At 43.7% G+C, this 21,051-nt stretch overlaps 1 protein-coding gene across 8 annotated transcripts in view; it reads left to right on the forward strand.

Annotated features, from left to right (window-relative positions):
* Nucleotides 1–21,051, forward strand: part of ldah (lipid droplet associated hydrolase) — a 356,347-nt gene that overhangs the window by 77,267 nt on the left and 258,029 nt on the right. The gene's annotated exons all lie outside the window — the stretch shown is intronic.

Below are 21,051 nucleotides of genomic sequence, written 5' to 3' on the forward strand. Positions count from 1 at the left end.
ACAAGAAATGCTGGAACCACTCAGCAGGTCTGGCAGCATCTGTGGAAAGAGAAGCAGAGTTAACGTTTCGGGTCAGTGACCCGAAACGTTAACTCTGCTTCTCTTTCCACAGATGCTGCCAGACCTGCTGAGTGGTTCCAGCATTTCTTGTCTTTATTTCAGATTTCCAGCATCCACAGTATTTTGCTTTTATTTAATATAACAGCTGGGTTTTGATCCTACTCTTACCCAATACCACAAGTGCACTTTTTCCACCAGGGATTACTGAGTGGCAGTTGTGAGGAAGAATCTGAGGCCAGTTACACCATCCCATTGCATTCTCACCTGAGACCAGCTAGCTCATCATAGATTGAGTATGGAACTTGCAGGGTTTCCAATCTGAATGGCTTAGTTCCATACCAGATGGTGCATTTACCAACTGAACTAACGTTGCACATTGATTGCCTTGTACTGATTATATTACTAAAATAAATGCTTTAAAAAATTTTAATTACCCTCTTCTCATTTGAGACTGATCTTGAACCCATGTAATTTAAAAGCAGTCAATGACCTGAGAACCAATTTGAAAAGTGGGTCGTGTCATTGGTGAAAGGTCAAATTACCCTTTGACTTGGGTGATTGTTGACTGCCCAAGTGCCAATGAGACAAGTTATTAGTGGTACCTCCAAATAAGTGCTCTCATTTCTATTCAAAGGGAGTCCTTAGTGTTATAGCAAAGGCTATGGAATGTCAGAATTTTCATAATGAATCACCACTATCTGTAAGGGCATGATTGGTCGCATTGGGAACGGTAGCATTGTGGTTATGTTACTGGACAAGTAATCCAGAGATTTGGGCTAATGATCCAGCAACATGAGTTCAAATCCCACCATGGCAACTGGGGAATCTAAATTCAGTTAATTAAATAAATCTGGAATAAAAAGCAAGTATCAGTATTGGTGACCATGTAACTATCAGATTGTCATAGAAAGCCATCTAGTTCACTAATGTCCTTTAGGGAAGGAATCTCCAGTCTGGCCTCTATGTAATAAAAGCAAAATACTGCGGATGCTGGAGATGTTGGATGCTGAGTGGTTCCAGCATTTCTTTTAAGAAGGGTTACTGACCCGAAACGTTAACTCTGCTTCTCTTTCCACAGATGCTGCCAGACCTGCTGAGTGGTTCCAGCATTTCTTGTTTTTATTTCTGGCCTATATGTAACTCCAGACCCACAGCAATAGCTGCCCTCTGAAATGGCCTAGCAAGCAGTCAGTTGGCTTGAAGGTGGCTAACCACCTTCTGAAGGGAAATTAGGGATGGGCAATAAATGCTGGCCTTGCCAGCGATGCCCTCATGAGTAAAAGAGCTATTCAGTCGGAATTCAGATTTTTTATTCAGATATTTGTCACTGAAATGGAAATAGCAATTGCTTTACTATTGAAAAGATTACAACTCATCGGAAATCAGGTGATAAGGTATAAGTGAGTATAGTATCGTGCAAATCAAAGTGATATACAGTTTCTTACAAAGTAGAGCTAGATACTGGCTTCATCGTTCTGTGGAATAGTTTCATTATTTTGTAATCTACTAAGATCACATTTTGAAAAATGTTGATGCATAATATGATTAAATTCTTCAGTGTAACTTAATTAAATTCTGAATTGAAATGTGAAATGAAAAATTGGTACATTATCTTGACCTGCAAAGAAAAGTATGATGCATTAGAAATCAACTGCTATGTAACTGATTCAGAACTGTTCTGGGAAGGAAGGGAAAGAATAAGGCAGGGGTATTGTAAAATAGTATTGATTTTTCAAATGAAATGATAATCACAACAACTTGTGTTTATAAAGTGTTTCAAAAACTCTCCCAAAGTGTTTTACAGGAGCGTAATCAGACAAAACTGACACTGAGCCAAAGGAGGAGATATTAGGAGTGGTGAATAAAAACTTGGGCCAAGATACAAATTTTACAGTAGGCCTTTAAGGAGGAGAGAGATATAGAAGGCAGAGAGTTTTAGAGAGGGAATTCCAGATCTTAGATGTTAGATGACTGAAGGTACAACTGTTAATGGTGGGATGAAGGAAAGTTGGAGTGCAAAACAGGCCAGAGTTGAAGGAACATAGACTGCTTGAAGGGTTATGGGGTTGGAGGTTACAGAGAAAGGGAGGGGTGAGGCCATAAAGGAATTTAAACACAAGGATGAGAATTTTAATGTGAAGATGTTGGGAGACTGGGATGATCCTGGAGTAATGGTCAGTTTTGGCAGAGGAGTGCAGGGCCCAATTATGCTTGATGTGTTCCATCCAGATGTGGTGATGGATGGCTAAACCAAATGTATGATCTTTGGGCTTGAGGGGGTGAAGATGGAGCCATACCAGAGAGACTGACCGGAATGGGAGAGTGTAAGGATTTTTACATAGAAACATAGAGAATAGGAGCGAGAGTAGGCCATTCGGCCCTTCGGGCCTGCTCCGCCATTCAAAAAAGATCATGGCTGATCATCTAATTCAATACCCTGTTCCCGCTTTCTCCCAATATCCCTTGATCCCTTTGGCATTAAGAAATATATCTATCTCCTTATTGAATATATTTAATGACGGCCTCCACTGCCTTCTGCGGTAGAGAATTCCATAGGTTCACCACCCTCTGAGTGAAGAAATTGCTCCTCATCTCGGTTCTAAATGGCATACCCCATATCCTGAGACTGTGACCCCTGGTTCTGGACTCCCCAGCCATCGGGAACATCCTCCCTGCATCTAGCCTGTCTAGTCCTGTTAGAATTTTATAGGTTTCCAGGAAATCCCCCCTCTTTCTTCCAAACTCTAGTGAATATAGGCTGAGTCGACCCAATCTCCTCTCATGCATCAATCCTGCCATCCCAGGAATTAGCCTAGTAAATCATCTTCGCACTCCCTCCATGGCAAGAACATCCTTCCTCAAATAAGGAGACCAAAACTGCACACAGTACTCCAGATGTGGTCTCACCAAAGCCCTGTATAACTGCAGTAAGACATCCTGGCTCCTGTACGCAAATCCTCTTGCAATGAAGGTCAACATACCATTCGCCTTCCAAACTGCTTACTGCACCTGAACGCTTGCTTTCAGCGACTGGTGTACAAGGATACCCAGGTCTCATTTTCTGATGACAAGGGTGTCAACTTGGAGATGAGGGAGTGGTTGAGCCAATCAACAGATACAGAAGTATTGTGGTAAATGGAGGGCCAAAGTCCTCACCGCAGAACCCGGGCAATGAGTAAGAAAGGGTCGATCAAAACAGGGTGAAGTATGGTGGAACTCTTTATGTCCTGGGCCACTTCAATTGCCAGGAAGGCCTGGTTGGAAATACTCAGCAGACAGGGCTCTGGCAAACAAGTCCTCAATGGTGGAACAGGTGGAGGAAGATTTGCCATCTGAAATATCTCCAGCTGTTTGGCAGGGGGATGAGGACCTGAGGGTTGACTCAGTTGGGACAAAATCAGAAATGAAAATGGAAGGCAGAAAATTAATGGATGAGTCTGGAAGGCGGAGGAAACAAAGGTTAGAAAATAAAAGAGTTTGGTAGTGCTCAAGGTTATCTACTTCAATGCAAGGAGTATAGCAAATAAAACAGGTGAGTGAGGGCACAGATAGACACATGGCAGTGTGATATCATAGCTATTACAGAAACATGGCTTAAGGAGGGACAGGAATGGCAGCTCAACGTTCCTAGTTACGGGGTTTTCAGACGTGATAGGGAAAGGGATAACAAAGGAGAGGGAGTGGCAATTTTGGTCGAAGAAACAATTACAGCTGTGAGGAGGGATGATATATTGGAAGGTTCATCAAATGAGGCCATATAGATTGAGCTAAGGAACAAAAAAGGGGCAGTCACACTGCTGGGAGTGTATTATAGACCCCCAAACATTCAGAGGGAGATAGGAGAGCAGATATGTAGGCAAAGCTCTGAGAAGTGCAACAACAATTGAGTCGTAATAGGGGATTTTAACTAATCCAATATTAACTGGGGTAGTTTTAGTGTGAAAGGAATTGAGGGAGCAGAATTCTTGAGGTGCATTCAGGAGAACGATTTTGGCCAGTATGTAGCAAGTCCAACAAGAGAAGGTGCAGTTTTAGACTTAGTTTCAGGAAATGAAGATGGGCAGGTGGAAGGAGTGGCAGTAGCAGTGATCATAATTCGGCCTGTTTTAACATAATTATGGAAAAGAGCAGGGATAGAACAGGAGTTATTTGTCAATTGGAGCAAGGCCCATTTTACTAAGCAGAGGAGTGATTTAGCAAAAGTGGACTGGAAACAGATACTTGAAGGTAAATCAGTGTCAAGGCAGTGGGAGGCATTCAAAGGAGAGATTCATGGGGTTCAGAGTAAACATGTTCCCACAAAGAAAAAGGGTGGGATGGCTAAATCTGGAGCCCCATGGATGTCGAGAAGCTTACAGGGTAAGATAAGGCAGAAATGGAACGCTTATGTCCGACACCGAGAACTCAATGCAGAAAGCTGAGAGGAGTATAGGAAGTGGAGGGGTGAAATCAAAAAGGAAATTAGGAAAGCTAAGAGAGGGCATGAAAGAATATTGGCAAGCAAAATCAAGGTGAACCCAAAGATGTTATATCAATACATTAAGAGTAAGAGGATAACTAAGGGAAGAGTAGGGCCCTAAAAGACCAAAAAAGTAACCTATGTGTAGGGGCAGAAGATGTTGGTATGGTTCTTAATGAATACTTTGCATCTGTCTTCACAAAAGAAGGGGACAATGCAGATATTGTAGTTAAGGAAGAGGAGTGTGAAGTATTGGATGTGATGAGCTTAGGGAGAAAGAAAGTATTAATGGGATTAGTATCCTTGAAAGTTGATAGATCATTAAGGCCGGATGAAATGTACCCAGGCTGTTAAAAGAAGCAAGAGAGAAAATAACGGAAGGTCTGACCATCATTTTCCAGTCCTCATGGATCCAGGTGTGGTGCCGGTGAATTGAAGGACTGCTAATGTTGTACCTCTGTTTAAGAAGGGAGCGAGGGATAGGCCGATAAATTACAGGCCAGTCAGACTAACCTCAGTAATGGATAGGGTACATTGACACTTAGAAGGGCACAGATTAATCAAGGATAGTCAGCATGAATTTGTTAAGGGAAGATCTTGTCTGACCAACTTGATCAAATTTTTGAAGAACTAACAAGGAAGGTTGATGAGGATAGTGCATGATGTGTTCTACATGGATTTTAGCAAGGATTTTGACAAGGTCCCACATGGCAGACTGGTTCAAAAAATAAAAGTCCATGGGATCCAGGGAAATGCAGCAAGGTGGATACAAAATTGGCTCAGTGGTAGGAAACAAAGGGTAACTGTTGACGGGTATTTTTGCAACTGGAGGGCTGTTTCCAGTGGCATTCCGCAGGGCTCAGTACTGGATCCCCTGCTTTTTGTGATATATATTAATGATTTGGACGTAAATGTAAAGGGCAGATGTCACAAAGATTGGCCATGTGTTAGATAGCAAGGAGGATAGCTGTAGGCTGCAGAAAGATATTGATGGTCTGGTCAGATGGGGAGAAAAGTGACAAATGGAATTCAACCAGGAGAAGTGTGAGGTGATGCATTTGGGCAGGTCAAACAAGGCAAAGGGATACACGATTAATGGGAGAATACTGAGAGGTGTAGAGGAAGTGAGGACCTTGGAGTGCATGTCCACCGATCCCTGAAGGTAGCAGGACAGGTGGATAAGGTGGTTAAGAAGGCATATGGAATCCTTTCCTTTATTAGCTGAGGTACAGAATATAAGAGCAGGGAGGTTATGCTGGAACTGTATAACTGATTGGTTAGGCCATAACTTGAGTATTGTGTGCAGTTCTGGTCAGCTCATTACTGAAAGGATGTAATTGCACTCGAGAGGATACAGAGGAGATTTACAAGGATGTTGTTGGGACTGGAAAAATGCAGTTATGTGGAAAGATTGGGTTTGTTCTCCTTGGAACAGAGAAGGCTGAGGGAAGATCTGATTGAAATGTATGAAATTGTGAGGGGCCCTGGATAGAGTGGATGTGAAGGGCCTGTTTACATTAGAGAGAGGTCAGTGACTAGGGGGCATAGATTTAAAGTGATTGGTAGAAAAATTAGAGGGGAAATGAGGAAAATCTTTTTCACTCAGAGGGAACTCAGTGCTTGAATGGGTAGTAGAGGCAGAAACCCTCAACTCATTTAAAAGGTATCTGGATATGCACCTCAAATCCTGTAACCTGCAGGGCTACATTACCAAATGCTGGAAGGTGGGATGAGACTGGGTGGCTCCTTTTTTGACTGGTGCAGACACAATAGGCCAAGTGGCCTCTTTCTGTGCCATAATCTTGCTATGATTCTAGTGGACGAAGGCTGCAGCTGAAAAAAACCCCCAATCGTCTTTGTTTTCTTGCCATTTGACCAAGCTGCTGTTCTGTCAAGATACGTGTGGAAGCTGGTGTGCAATAGTTTCTCCACACTAAAAGATGTCACGCACAAGCGTCTTCCTTTCCGAGCACATCCTCCAAGCCCTTTGGTGATCAGCAAATGGGGACAGGAGCTGGATTGTGTTGTCTGGAAACTTCTAGTCATATCAGACATCCCACATGACAATGAATGCCCACATGCCATAAAGTCTGTAGATCCTGAATTGGCCTCATCAGCCATCATTGCACTCAGAAAGACAACCATCCTCGCCTGTGAGGGGGATAACCAATAGTAATATAACAGGTAAATGGAGGTCTGAAGACTAGAGAGGTGGCAGCTTGAAAGCGCAAAGGCGGATGCAGAAGAAGGTGGGGCTAGAAGATGTAGTGAGATGTGGATGGTGAGGGACACATGGAAGTGGTCAGAGATGGCTTTGCCTGTGACCGAGGCCATGTGAGATGGGCAGGCCAGAGAGGTGGCTGCTAATATGGGCTATAGAGTTTTAGTGGAGAGAGAGGTTTAGGGTGGATTTGAAAGTAGTGAATTCAGAGGAAAGAGGGCAAGGTGAGTTGAGTTGGAGACTGAAATCACCGAAGCTGAGGACTCATCTGGTGCAGAGGTTGAAGGAAGATATCGAGGAGAAACCCAGGATAGGCCTTTGGTGGGGTTGGATGTTGCTGGGGCAGGTGGTGCGGTGGGGGTGGGGGGGTGGCTGGTGGTGAGCGGATCAAGATGGTAATGGAGAATGAGAATTCTAAAGTTGAAAAATGTTGGACTAAGGTGAGTTGCTTGAATGAGCCAGACTAAGAGGCACAGACCAAGATGTGATTTGGCAATAAGGGACACACAGCCACCACAGCTGTTTGGGTGTGGCAGGTAGTGAAAAATGTAGTCAAACCGGCAGACTTCAGTAATTGGCCACCTGTGAGCCAAGTTTCTGTCAATACTAGGCCTCAATGCAATCATCCACCATAAGTCCATGGATGGTAATGACCTGTTTTGAAAGTAAACAAATATTTCCGGAGGGAAATGTAGAGAGAAGCAGTCATCGATGTTCTGCTGAATAAGTCCATGGGGTAATCATGGATGAGGTAACTTGGGTGGGAAGGAAGCTGGTAAGATTAGCACAAAGTGGGTCTGTTGAGTGGGACGGTCAGTGAGAGAGAGGATGAGGCTATTGGAATTGCTGCTTCTCAGCTCATTCAAGGCAGATTCAAACCTGGGAGGGCAGCAGGAGGGTAGGAAAGCAGAGGAGTAGTGGTGGGTTGGGGTAGAGATTGGTGAGCTAAGTACATGAGAAGGAAGAAATAAGAGAGGTGGTTTCCTTTGGTAACAGGAAGGGGAGCAGAAAAAGTGCTCAGAGGCATCAGTAGGAATGAAGAAGCTATAAACGATTGGCTCGGGTCCAGAGTGACAGCCAAAATGTACATTGTTATGACTGACCACTCAAGACAAAGCCGCCAATCAAAATATATGATTCTAATTGTGGTGGGAGAAACGCACTGTTAATTCAGTCCCGCCCCTCCACAGATCGCCTAACATATCATTTTAAACTTTTCAAATTAAAGAAAACCACAGCCAAATTGACTATCTATTAACCCCTGAATGAGGTGAACTCAACCAGGTGCCTTTAGATCAACACATTAACAGTTTAATTAGAAATTAACTTCTTAAACACTACTAAAATATAAACAAAATTTAAAATAGAAACAGTTGGTGTCCTTGCAGATTTACGCTCCTACCGAACATGGAACAGTCCAACGTAGCTTGAAGTCCTCACAGCCATCCGATGGGTGGGAAAAAAAAGGTTCTTCAACAGTAGGATAGTCAGTGGTCTAGTTCAGAAGTAGAAATGATGCTCTTCTTCCAGCGATGAATTCAGCAATCAACAACTTGCTGTTCAGTTGTTAAAGGGATTCAGTTATTTTATTTTAAGAAATTGATCTGGTTTGACATCAGCATTCTGAGAGTTTAATAAATAGGGTTTAAATAAACTGAACAAGAGCTCTCTTTTCCTTCAGTATATGCTGGAAGACAGTCTGTGTGTGTATCTGTTAACTGTGTCTCAAAAGCCAGTTTTTCAGCTGGTTTCAAATGTCAATCGGTAACATTGTATTTCGTATCCTTGGTCCTGAGTGGCTGTATTCTATGGCAACGAGAATGCATATTTGAAGCTGGCTATATCCTATGGCAATGAGAATGCATTTCTTTGACTCAGTCCCTGGACCTTGATGCCTTAAAGCAGTACTGATCCTGTTACAGCCTTAAAGGCACACTGCATACTTCCTGGGATAAAAAAGCTACAGGATCATAAATCAATGTCTTGGACGCAAAGAGAATCAGGAAGCACCTCCATGGCAAAGATTAGGAGAGGCGTATCCTTGTCACTAGGACTTGTTAGGGACAAGCAGGGTTGCAGTTAAATGAGTCGCACATTCCTATTTATGCCATCAGTTCTGGGAATAATGTTAATTTTCAGGCATTCATTCAGTCCCTCATGCAATTCCCCGTCTACTCTATTGGATCTAATCTTTGAAATTAAACTAATCATTCGAGGACTTTTTGTAGCAGTATCCTTTTAAACTTTTTACAATGGAGTGCATATTGGTTTCCCAGGGACCATGATTGCCTGGGAATGTTTTTGTGCAAATATCTGTCCACAATGGCTTCCATAAAGTGAAGGTCCTCACCAATTTGATCCAATCTAGGACAGCGGAATACAGACAGAAAGAACTTTTGTTTATATAGTGCCTTTCAAATGTGCTTCACAGCCAATGAATTACTTTTGAAGCGTGGTCACTGTTACGTAGACAAACAGCCAATTTGTGCAAACAACCAACCACATAATCTGTTATGTTGGTGTTAGTTGCGGGAGAAATATTGGCCAGGAACCCGTGAGCTTCCGTGTTCATCTTCAAAAGGTGGTGTGGGCTCTTTAAATAGGCTGAAACATAGCCTTGTGTTAACATCTCAGCCGAAAAATGGCACTATTGGCAACACAACACTGAAGTGTTATCCTAAATTATGTATTCAAATCTGCAGTGGGACTTAAGTCCAAAATCCTTCTGCCTCAGAGATGAGAGTACTTCCACTGAGCCAAACTGAAAGATGGGATTTCTCTACTGTTATGGACATTAGCAGACTAGTGAATATCTATTACAGGAAACTGATTATTTTCAATTCATTTGACGACTGAAGTCTATGGAATTTTGTACATATTACTTTGAAAAGTAGTTTTATGTTGGGCTTCCTGTGAGTCAGCTTTCTACATACACATGTCTTGCACAGCATTCATCTTACAGCCTAGAGATGTTTAAGTCATCTATATTGATAAAAATGTTTTGGGGCACCATGCTTTTTCAGTTCTGGTTGATGTCACCTATAAAGGCTTTCTTCAGAGCTATTGATTGAAAATCATCTCCAGATATTTACACAAAACCAAGTTGATTTATTTTGACTTCAAATTGGATTATTATTACTTGAACAGACCCCTTATGTATCTGGCAGGCATACTGGAAAATTCTAAAAATCTGAATTACTAATTGCACCTGCAGCATCACAGCTAAACTAAAAGTTTCACAGGCTCATATAGGATCCCAAGTAGTTTTTGTCAAGAGTTGTTGCACTTGTATGATACAATCCATGTAATATTTAGGTAGTATCATATTTACATAAAGGCAATAGAGAATGCATTATTGAAGGCATGCAAAGCCTGAATGGAACAGGTTCAGCTAAATTTGATTTTCATCTTCTTGGTTTGGTAAGTATATCTAAATTGTGTTTTTGACTCACTGTGCACATTGCTTGCTGGAACTGTTCATTTTTTAAAAGGATTAATTAACTTCCAAATGTATAAAATGCTGGCATAAGTCCTAAGAAAAGACTAAGCATTCAATAAATTTTATATTGAATTTTGTACTCATGAAGATGAAGGAATATTAGGACTGAGAAATAAAACACCAATAGAAAACAGGTACTCCATGTCAGCATAGGCACTACCAGGACAGATATAGCAGTAAGATAAAATATAAAGTTTTCTTTACCTTGTTTCAACAATATGCCATACCATCAAGAGGATAAGGCATATTGTTTAAACAAAATAAAAGTAAAACATTTTCATTTCCAGCAATTCAGTATGCCTCTCTTGGAGAGATTGCCAGCCTAATGCTCACTATAAACTAGACTGAGACAGCCCACACTTATCACTTATTTCATATAGGACTCTTGGAACAAGCAGAGAGAGGAAAATTAAGTGTAGATTTTAACTTCTTCTTTCTTTGGCCTCCTTATCTCGAGAGACAATGGGTAAGCGCCTGGAGGTGGTCAGTGGTTTGTGAAGCAGCGCCTGGAGTGGCTATAAAGGCCAATTCTAGAGTGACAGGCTCTTCCACAGGTGCTGCAGAGAAATTTGTTTGTCGGGGCTGTTACACAGTTGGCTCTCCCCTTGCGCCTCTGTCTTTTTTCCTGCCAACTACTAAGTCTCTTCGACTCGCCACACTTTAGCCCTGTCTTTATGGCTGCCCGCCAGCTCTGGCGAACGCTGGCAACTGACTCCCACGACTTGTGATCAATGTCACAGGATTTCATGTCGCGCTTGCAGACGTCTTTAAAGCGGAGACATGGACGGCCGGTGGGTCTGATACCAGTGGCGAGCTCGCTGTACAATGTGTCTTTGGGGATCCTGCCATCTTCCATGCGGCTCACATGGCCAAGCCATCTCAAGCGCCGCTGACTCAGTAGTGTGTATAAGCTGGGGATGTTGGCCGCCTCGAGGACTTCTGTGTTGGAGATATAATCCTGCCACCTGATGCCAAGTATTCTCCGGAGGCAGCGAAGATGGAATGAATTGAGACGTCGCTCTTGGCTGACATACGTTGTCCAGGCCTCGCTGCCATAGAGCAAGGTACTGAGGACACAGGCCTGATTTTAACTGACTGCAGGATAAAGGTGGACAGTGTGCAGCATCAGTGTGAGACCTAATTGATTTGAACTGCTGGGCCTCATTCTAATATGATTGGTGTGCTGTGTGCACAATCACTTTGGTAATGGGAAACCCACCTACTTTCAGGACTGGAGTTCAGCGGGGCGGCCTGCAGAGGTTGACTTAAAGCATGAGTGCACCCTTGTAAAGGAAAGTTGCATTTACTGCGTGAAATTTTTGTGTTCAATTGCTGGAAAGAAGTGAAACTTTAAGTGGAATCAGCAGAAAGTTCACAGGTGTTTGGATACTTCTGCGAAGGTTTCTGTTGAGGACATAAGGACAAGGAGAGGTGTCCTCTTTCTAGGCGATGGGAGAAAGATTCCAAGACTGAAGATTCAGCAGGCATGGTGGGTGTTGGCAGAGCTACAATATCAAAAAGCATTGCTGCTAGGCCCTGGATACAAGGTAGGAAAATGATCAATGACCTGATCAGAACAACAAGGGTGATTACAGGTCTTCATTTCTTCATATTTCTACATTTTATCTGGTAACTCCTTCCCCCCCTTTCATCCCCAGCACACTGAATACTTCTCTCCCCTGCATCACATCTTTCTCCACTATTTACAAGAGGACAATATTCCATCTCCTTTCCATTCCAAATGCATACTCATCTGTTGTTTGCTGCCTTCACAGCTGACATTAATAGCATTCTGTTATCACCTGCTAACAGTTGCAAAATTCTTGACTCCTTTCTCACTTTGCAGCTCAGCCACTTTCTTCCCACTGAACATCTCCCCATTCTGCTTGCAGCTTGTATCTTCACCCTTTCAGCAGATGCACTGAGAAGTCTCACGCATTCACTTTCCTTTTCAATAGCCACTCACTAACTCTCTCCCTCTCTTTCTGCAGGAGAAAATGGTTCACAAAATTATAGGGAGGAGTAAGTCTGGAGGAGTAAACCCAACATTCAGGCTCTTGCCCAGATAGAACAGGTATCCTTCGATCAGTGGCTCATTCAGAGCTAAGTGTATTGGACTTGGTAAGGCAGAGATCTTCAGTGAGAAGGGTGTCTGTCTATTACTTGTATCTATCCATTGATCCCAAGCAATTGCACATTGAAGCAGTTTAATACCTTTAGGCTAGTGAAGCCTACTGCCAGCTACTGTCTACCCTGTCGATGTCAGTCTAACTCTTGTCCATTTTCTTTCGACTCTTCTCAGCAACTGAACCTTTTCAAAGACACTTCAGAGGAGGACAATCCTCTGGCAGATTATTTGTTCCATGCTCCATCTCTCCCAAGCATAAACATTTGCTGAGGAGCTCAGCACGAGTGAGCAGGAGCAGATTAGCCCTGGAGATGACTGGCTGGATGACCAGGTTGCCTTTAAGCTTTGCTGAGCAGGGCAGAGATGTAGACTTCAGGGGTCTGGCCTTGAAAAGAAAACTTTTTCAGCACATGTGCAATCATGTGATGTATTGAAAAGCTTACCAATCAGTTATCACACTAAAGAGAAAGTTTGGACATGTCCACTTTGAGCTCGTATAGTGTATTGTTGCAGAGCATAAGAACTCTGCACCCGACTGTGAAACATATGGCCACCTCCATAGAGGCTGGAGCCAGACTCACACACCAGATGTCTGTGTCACCAACATTTGCAGCTCTGCTGGAAACTCAAACAACTGCCATACAGACTCTGGACTCCAATGTGTGCTCTACCTTGGTGAGACAGATGGACATGGAGGGGGAATTTCAAGGTGTTTGCCCTGTCTCTCAGTCTGCTGTCCTGCAGATCAGTGGGCGTGATAAGTAAATCTGCTCCCTTGCCGCCCCTCAGCTAGAATCTGCTGTGGTACCAGAAAGCCAGCTTAGCCAGACTGCTCTGGCAGCAGCCAAAGTGCTACATTCTGCAACCAAACCCTTTCAGGCCTGAGCTCTCGGAGGTCCCCAACAAAGACCATTTCAAGAGTCCTTAAATGAACAACAGCAGTCTTCCACCAGCTACACTGAAGGTACTCATAGGAGTTGTAGAGTTAGAAAGCCTTTTAAGAAAAATGGTATGGATTGCACTTGGGTGAGAGGCGAATTCAAGGCAATTATTATTTGATTTGATTTAGATTTAGAGATACAGCACTGAAACAGGCCCTTCGGCCCACCGGGTCTGTGCTGACCATTAACCACCCATTTATACTAATCTTACACTAATCCCATATTCCTACCACATCCTCACCTGTCCCTATATCCCCCGATCACCTACCTATACTAGGGGCAATTTATAATGGCCAATTTACCTATCAACCTGCAAGTCTTTTGGCTGTGGGAGGAAACCGGAGCACCCGGAGGAAACCCACGCAGACACAGGGAGAACTTGCAAACACCACACAGGCAGTACCCAGAATCGAACCCGGGTCGCTGGAGCTGTGAGGCTGCGGTGCTAACCACTGCGCCACTGTTATTATGTTAAATCATTCACCTTTTCACATTTGGCACTTTGCAGTTTTCATAACAGCATGTGAGTCTGCATTGTCAGTATGTCGTAAATATATTTGGTTGACTGTTTTTTGTGTTTTGTGTTGTAGCATTAAAAGAGTAATGAAGGACATAACAAGAATGTTAAAGCAAAGCAGATTGTGGAACTATTCAGGGGGGTGAACAGGTCAACAAAAGCGCTGCACTTTTTACTCATCTCTGGCTATAGCATGTTGTAATGGCTCCTCTCTGCTCTGCTTTTTCCTCACCTTCACCTAAGTCACATGATGAGCATTCCTGTTACTCTGACTCCTCTATGTACAGTCCTCTATGGATTGTGAAGTTGTACAAGATGCAGCATGCTCCCGTGATGCTTGAGACTGTCTCTGGCATATACTGCAGCAAGTCCCCAGACCTATCCAGGCACCTAATAATTTTTTCAGCAGTGCTCAGTGATTATCCCAGTGGTCCCATGGCTCTGGTTATACCTCAGCTGTTTATGCATGCTGGAATTGCGGAGGGGTGTCATCAGGCGATAGCCCTGGCAAAGATAACGTGGTAACCTGCTTGTTGCACTTATGAACCACAGACTAGAAATATCCCTGTAGCACCCTGGGATGAGCCTGAGGCAAAGAAGTTAAGAGCAATGATGACTTTTACAGCCACAGACAAAGCATGCCCAGCAAGTAGTAGGTCTTCTGGCAGGAGGCGACTGAGGTCTGTGGCAGCCTACCTGGAAAACTGCAGCCTCCTCATGCACAGCTTCTCAGACAGATCCCCAAAACTCATTCTTGGCCTGTCGACCCTGCGACTGGATGAGGCCTTTTTTGAGCAGTTCCCACTCACCAATGATCTCACCTGCCCAAGTGCTGCTCCTTGTAGCAGAGCAGCTTGCTGCTGCTATTGCTGTTCCCCTTCTTCCTCTTCATATGGAACCTTTTTAAAGGAGCAAAAATGACACCCATCAAAGGCTCTGAGTTCTTATTTAAGATCATAGTGTCTGAGTCACTTATGGCATATAAGGAGGCCATTTGGGTGTATAAGAAAAATAAATTCAGAAAAAACAATCTCCAAGTGCAACTCTTCTTTAGAAATCCAAAAACTGCAATATGACCTGAGTGCTTACGGGTGAGTGCTTTTTAAAATACTGTTTTCAACACCTTTACAAATCAATCCCATTGAATTCTACTCCGTGGGGGGCAGTACTGGGAAGGGCTTGGATTTTTCGAATTAATATCTTGCCGAGGTCCCCATTTCATTGGACCCTGTATTACATGTATTCGTGAGGCACCTGTCTGCTTCCAGCAGGTGCCTCAACTGCCTAAGAGGTATGAAGTGCACCATTGAAATGGTGGTGGACATTGAAGCAAGAATTGAGATTTTAGTTCTCCCACCTGATTATTAACTCTTGCCCTGTTCCTGCAGAGCAGGGCTGTTTAGTATCTGACTGATCTGGGCTGAATTTGGGAGCATTGTCATTGGCACTTGTGTTGTTTGACCGGGTCTAAGAGTGTGTTCTTTTTATCACATTTACTTGTTTACAGAACTCATTTCAATTTTCTGAAGTTGGCTTTGTCCACCATTTTCTTTCTTTTCAGCAAAATTGCTTCCATTTTGTAACACATTGTATTTCTGTCATTCTGGTTACTTAACTATTAAATGAAGCATACAGATAAGGATATCATTAGATTCATACTGTATTCAATTTGCTTAAAACAAATTAAATCCATTTTAAAATCAAATGCAATATATTATTTTGGATTACTTCAATTTTAGTATAGTATAGCACAGAATTGTTATGGAACACAGCCAAAATCTCAGTCAGTAATGTATAGACTATCTGAATTGAATCACACTTCTTCATTCATGCATTGAAAAGCAACGACCATTGGGCCAAATATAAATTGCTGAGCATGTCTTGCACAGCTGCTCTACAATGAAATACAGATGGTTGGATGAAATATTGTAATTTTCTACAAAGACTACTTTAAGACATTTTAACAGTTCTAAGCTAAAATGCTTGCACAGTCAGTGGCTTATGATGACTCTTAAACATAAAAATTAGGGCCAAACAGAAGTCTGTTTGCCAAATCCATCCTCCTACTTCTAATAAAAATGGTCATAATCCAAGATTCTCCCAGATTTTTCTCAGTAGTTGCATATAGAATAAAGGTTTGAACTGGAATGTGTTACAAAGCTGTAATTAATCTTCAGATAATGATGACATCATAAATCACAAGAGTGAAGCCTGAGCACTATATTTACAGTAAGTCACCAGCACCTCAATATTATATTTCAGTCCCATAACTTTCTGCAGCCCGCTGTTGTTTTATATTATGTCTTCTTCCATGGCGCCTCACACTCAGAGCCTCTTGCCTCAGCTTCTCCTCTTCCTTTTTCATTATTTTGCAAAACAGGGGTATGCCTATTGGGAAGCCCATTCCAGCTGCTTATTCCTTCTGAACTTGTAGGGGAGGGTTGAGAGGGGTGTTTGCAAAATCTCAGTTGCACTGAGACTGACAGCCCTTTGAAATCAGTGCCAAACTGATCTAATCAGCAACATTTATTTAAATGGTAAAGAGAATCATTATCCAACTCTAGTATCAGGTTGTATCCACCCACGCTGGGTGTACAATTTTGGGCATAACTCTATGCATCATTCTTTTAAATCCAGAAAACTTGTGTGAGTTGGTCTTTTGCATAGTGGGAGCTGTGTAGAGGGTTTCAGCCAATGAATCTTAGAAATGATGCAATTGAGGAAATTTCTGTGTAACGATGTTTTGGAGGCAACGGGAGTAAATAAGGTATGCACGGATTTCCTCCAATACAAACTGCACAAAAACTCCTCTTATGCCACAACTCCACTGAAACTTTCCAGGAAATTCCAGGTCTCTAATTTTTGATTTCATAGTATTGGGAATTAACTGTCAAACTCCTATTGAATATCACTATACGAACATCTGTGAGATGAAAGTTAACTATTGGAGCACTTTCAAATGCTATTTTATTATTTATTTTTAAAATTGTTTATTGCTTTTTCTGTTTTTTTCATTTGTTCATTTGATGTGGGAGTCGCTGGCAAGGCCAGCATTTATAGCCCATCCCTAATTGCCCTTGAGAAGGTGGTGGTGAGCTGCCTTCTTGAACCGCTGCAGTCCATGTGGGGTAGGTACACCCACAGTGCTGTTAGGAAGGGAGTTCCAGGATTTTGACCCAGCGACAGTGAAGGAACGTCGATATAGTTCCAAGTCAAGATGGTGTTTGGCTCAGAGGGGAACTTGCAGGTGGTGGTGTTCCCATACATCTGCTGCCCTTGTCCTTCTAGTTGGTAGAGGTCGCGGGTTTGGAAGGTGCTGTCAAAGGAGCCTTGATGTGTTGCTGCAGTGCATCATGTAGATGGTCCACTCTGTGCGTCGGTGGTGGAGGGAATGAATGTTTGTGGATGGGATGCCAATCAAGCAGGCTGCTTTGTCCCGGGTGGTGGTGAGCTTCTTGAGTGCTGTTGGAGCTGCACCCATCCAGGCAAGTGGAGAGTATTCCATCACACTCCTGACTTGTGCCTAGTAGATGATGGACAGCCTTTGGGGGGTCAGGAGGTGAATTAGTTGCAACAGGATTCCTCGCCTCTGACCTGCTCTTGTAGCCGCAGTATTTATATGGCTACTCCAGTTCAGTTTCTGGTCAATGGTAACCACCAGAATGTTGATAGTGAGGGATTCAGCCATTTTAGATTAGAGATACAGCACTGAAACAGGCCCTTCGGCCCACCGAGTCTGTGCCGAACATCAACCACCCATTTATACTAATCCTACACTAATCCCATATTCCTACCAAACATCCCCACCTGCCTATATTCCCCTACCACCTACCTATACTAGTGACAATTTATAATGGCCAATTTACCTATCAACCTGCAAGTCTTTTGGCTTGTGGGAGGAAACCGGAGCACCCGGAGAAAACCCACGCAGACACAGGGAGAACTTGCAAACTCCACACAGGCAGTACCCGGAATCGAACCCGGGTCCCTGGAGCTGTGAGGCTGCGGTGCTAACCACTGCGCCACTGTGCCGCCATTGTAATGCCATTGAATGTCAAGGGCCACTGTGCCGCCATTGTAATGCCATTGAATGTCAAGGGGCGATGGTTAGATGCTGTCTTATTTGGGATCGACCTTGCCTGGCACTTGTGTGGCGCGAATGTTACTTGCCACTTATATCAGATATTGTCCAGGTCTAGCTGCATTTCTACACAGACTGCTTCAGTATCTGAGGGGTTGCGAATGGTGCTGAACATTGTGCAATCACCAGCGAACATCCCCACTTCTGACCTTATTGAAGGAAGGTTATTGATGAAGCAGCTGAAGATGGTTGGGCCTAGGACACTACCCTGAGGAACTCCTGCAGTGATGTCCTGGAGCTGAGATGATCAACCTCCAACAACCACAACCATCTTCCTTTGTGCTAGGTATGATTCCAACCAGCAGAGAGTTTTACCTCTGATTCCCACTGACTCCAGTTTTGCTAGGGCTCCTTGATGCCACAGTTGGTCAAATGTTGCCTTGATGTCAAGGGCAGTTACTCTCACCTCACCTCTTGAGTTCAGCTCTTTTGTCCATATTTGAACCAAGGCTGTAATGAGGTCAGGAGCTGAATGGCGACAGAGTGAGAGGGGACAGAGAAAGAGGGAACGCGAGAGAGAGGGGACAGAGAGGGAGCGCGAGAGAGAGGGGACGGAGAGGGAGCGCGAGGGAGAGGGGACGGGACAAAGAGAGGGGAGACACAGGGAGATAGAGGATCAAGATCACTCCATAGAGATGGACATCCATCCGGGACACACTGCATTGCTACAGCAAGTGTGCGGGCAAACATTGACTGCTTGTGAAAGCAGAAAAATGCCAGGTATCTCACTAAATCAGTGTCCAACATAGTGATGAGAAAGTAAGTCAGTAAATTAATCCTCTCATTTAAAGCTTCTTCACAAAAATGCACATTTGTTGTTGTTTTGATTAATAGTAAGATACATTTTTAATGCCTTTATCTTTCCGAAATTGTCTCACTGGCCCCCTATGTAAGACAAAAATTGTAATGTGCCCCCACCTGTCTGCCACGAAAAAAGGTTGGACAGCCCTTTACTAGAGCAATGTAGTAATTTGAAACTTGTCTTTCATGCATGATGGCTATGTGAGATGCTTCGAGCAGTTCTACTAAATCTGAATATTGTAGGGTTTTTTTTTATAATTTCAAGTGTTGCAATGGAAAGTATTTTACTGTTCTGGTAAATTGTAACATACACTGTAACCACAAAGTAAAGAATAACTCATCTGGGTGACATTTCCAGATACCTTCACAGTAATATACAAACATTGACTTCCACTAAGATAAGATCATATTTACTTTTGGAACAGAGAACTCATTCCTGTTTAAACAAAGATAAATTTTCAACAATTTGCTTGCTAGCACAATCATCAGCCAAGTTGCTACTGAACTTGGTGCTTGTGCCTTGAGCAGACATCTAGTTTACAATGCCACAGTTTGTGTGTGTCATGGCTTCACCAGCTTCCATTAAATTTTAGCTATCAGTTCACAGACTCTTCCACAGGCGCTGCAGATAAAATTGGTTGTCGGGGCTGTTGCACAATTGGCTGTCTCCTTGCGCTTCTGACTTTTTTCCTGCCAACTGCTAAGTCTCTTTGACTTGTCACTCTTTAGCACTGCCGAAATGGCTGTCCGGCAGCTCTGGCGATCACTGGCAACTGACTCCCATGACTTGTGATCAATGTCACAGGACTTCATGTCACGTTTGCAGACGTCTTTAAAGCGGAGACATGGACGGCCGGTGGGTCTGATACCAGTGACGAGCTCTCTGTACAATGTGTCCTTGGGGATCCTGCCATCTTCCATACGGCTCACATGGCCAAGCCATCTCAAGTGCCGCTGGCTCAGTAGGGTGTATATGCTGGGCATGTTGGCCCCCTCGAGGACTTATGTGTTGGAGACACAGTCCTGCCACCTGATGCCAAGAATTCTCCAGAGGCAGCGAAGTTGGAATGAGTTGAGACCTCGCTCTTGGCTGACATACTTTGTCCAGGCCTCGCTGCCGTAGAGCAAGGTACTGAGGACACAGGCTTGAAACACTTGGACTTTTGAGTTCCGTGTCAGTGCGCCATTTTCCCACACCCTCTTGGCCAGTCTGGACATAGCAACGGACGCCTTTCCCATGAGCATGTTGATTTCTACATCGAGAGACAGGCTACTGGTGATAGTTGAGCCTAGGTAGTGAACTCTTGAACCACTTCCAGAGTGTGGTCGTCGATATTGATGGATCGAGCATTTTTGACGTCCTGTCCCATGATGTTCATTTTCCTGAGGTGATGGTTAGGCCAAATTCATTGCAGGCAGCCACAATCCTGTTGATGAGTCTCTGCAGACACTCTCTGTGTGGGATGTTAATGCAGCATTGTCAGCAAAGAGGAGTTCCCTGACGAGGACCTTCCGTACTTTGGTCTTCGCTCTCAGACGGGCAAGGTTGAACAACCTGCCGTCAGATCTTGTGTGGAGGAAAATTCCTTCTTCTGAAGACTTGAACGAATGTGAGAGCAGCAGTGAGAAGATGATCCCAAACAGTGTAGGTGCGAGAACAGAGCCTGTTTCACACCACTCAGGATAGGTAAGGGGTCTGATGAGACACCGCTATGCTGAATTGTTCCTTTCATATTGTCATGGAATGAGGTGGCACTTAGTAGCTTTGGTGGACATCCAATCTTTGCTAGTAGTCTGAAGAGACCACGTCTGCTGACGAGGTCAAAGGCTTTGGTGAGATCTATGAAAGCAATGTAGAGGGGCATATGTTGTTTGTGGCATTTCTCCTGTAGCTGGCGAAGGGAGAACAGCATGTCAATGGTGGATCTCTCTGCTCGAAAGCCGCACTGTGCCTCAGGGTAGACACGCGCAGCCAGCTTCTGGAATCTGTTTAAAACGACTCGAGCAACGACTTTCCCCACTATGCTGAGCAGGGAGATTCCACGGTAGTTGTTGCAGTCACCGTGGTCACCCTTGTTCTTATAGAGGGTGATGATATTGGAATCGCGCATGTCGTGTGGTACTGCTCCCTCATCCCAGCACAGGCATAGCAGTTCATGGAGTGCTGAGAGTGTAGCAGGTTTGGCACTCTTGATTTATTTCAGGGGTAATGCCGTCCTTTCCAGGGGCTTTTCCACTGGCCAGAAAATCAGTGGCACCAATGGAATTGGAATCAACGGCATCA

This window comes from Heterodontus francisci, chromosome 3 (genome assembly GCF_036365525.1).
Source record: "Heterodontus francisci isolate sHetFra1 chromosome 3, sHetFra1.hap1, whole genome shotgun sequence".
Taxonomy (NCBI): Eukaryota; Metazoa; Chordata; class Chondrichthyes; order Heterodontiformes; family Heterodontidae; genus Heterodontus; species Heterodontus francisci.